The following is a 1,599-nucleotide window of genomic DNA, read 5'->3' on the forward strand; positions in this document are numbered from 1 at the left end:
ATTTCATGAAATCAATAACGCATGAAGATTTCATTTTTATTTATAAATATATCTCCTTGAAGTATCTGCTACTTTCAATTGTTCCAAAAGTAGTTTGAATAAAACCGTAACACGCGAGTCTGCAATTTTTTTGACACCCGAACTCAATATTTCATTTTAAAAACAGACGCTTTAAACACCACATTGTTCGAAACCCCCTCTTCCACCATGAGTTATCAAACTAAAAAATAAGTGACATTTCAAACATTAAGTTTCAATAGTAGTTTTTATTGGCGACGATTATTATTTGTCTATCCCATAAACACAATATTGAAGTGCACGAACTTTTTTGTAGACTTCCATACACTCAGGAAGACATACTTTTAAGTTTTGTATGTGACAGTTAGGACGACATGCTTTTGCGGTTTTTTTTATGCAGTATCTAAAATACTCTGATGATACTCGGCACAAGCACCGAAATCGGCATTCATCTAAGTGACGATGACGGTCTTGACAGTCAGAGGGCATGAGGCAATCAGCGGTAAAATTTGTTTTTTGGCAATCTACGAGCTCGCATTGATGTATCGTTTGACGGTCGCACACTGAGTCCGAATAGATATAAATTATTACATTTTAAAAAATTAAATCAAACAAACTTTTTTGCATTAATACTAATTTTAAAAGTATTTTATGTTTTTTATAGTCCTGGCGCGCTTTCTTTGACTAGGTTTCTCCAAAAAAATTCCAATTTTAGGTAAAATATATAAATTAATATACATAGTGTACTCATTTCAAAAATAAATTGATTTAAAAAAAAAAAAAATATTTAGTTGGGACAAAACCTAAATCAGATTTTTTAGAGATTTTTATGTTCTTGGTAGGATCAACTTTTTGCTGGTGAATTTAATAGATTAGAGTTAGATCGCAATTTTGGTCAGCTGCGAATTTTTACTAGATATTCATATTTGTAAAAGTTAATTTTTAAATCTGCGAAACATTTGGTAGCAGCGTGAAAACTGAAATTTTAGTTTTTACGTAGCTTTGATCCAAAATGAAATCACAAACTATTTTTTCTTACAGTCTCCGAGTTTCTTCTTGCCATTGGCGTTAAGAAACAGATATTGGCCAGCCAAAAGGAATACCAAGCATTTAAATATCATTTCTGCAAAAAAAAGTAAAATCTTAATACTTGGAATGAAACTGAGAAACTTAAATTTTGTTACTCCGTGCCGGAACTGATTTTTAAAAAATACATTTGTTACCTTAGAACGATCTTTATGCAAAAGCCAAAAAAGATTACGAAAAGGATCACTGGAGTTAAGATCAAATCCGCACACCTCTTTGTTACGTTTAAAACTGCTTTCAAATAGACTTCTATTTATAATGATGCGCCACAAGAATGGCAAAACTATTTCCATAATATTAATTTTGAAATTTATGAAACCAATTGTCTGCTTTTTAAAAACGACAACGATATCGTTAATCAAGAAAATACAATGGCGATATAAACTTTCCAAAATATGTTACATTTCACAAATAACTCTTTTAATTGAATACGTAGAAAATCATCTCTTTCGATACGACTCGAAAAGAGTAAAAAGGGCAATAACGACGAAAAAT

The 1,599-nt window shown here is 30.9% G+C and overlaps 1 long non-coding RNA gene across 1 annotated transcript; it reads right to left on the reverse strand.

The window, feature by feature from the left end:
- Window positions 1-246: 246 nt before the first annotated feature.
- On the reverse strand, window positions 247-1,351 carry LOC149937497 (uncharacterized). The gene is made up of 3 exons (XR_016482374.1): window positions 1,242-1,351; window positions 1,058-1,141; window positions 247-581 (listed from the first exon to the last, which is right to left on the reverse strand). It is a non-coding gene; the product is annotated as an uncharacterized LOC149937497 (long non-coding RNA).
- Between the last annotated feature and the right edge of the window lie 248 nt (window positions 1,352-1,599).

The sequence above is a fragment of the Leiobunum rupestre genome, chromosome 7, assembly GCF_980474605.1.
Source record: "Leiobunum rupestre chromosome 7, qqLeiRupe1.1.hap1, whole genome shotgun sequence".
NCBI lineage: Eukaryota > Metazoa > Arthropoda > Arachnida > Opiliones > Sclerosomatidae > Leiobunum > Leiobunum rupestre.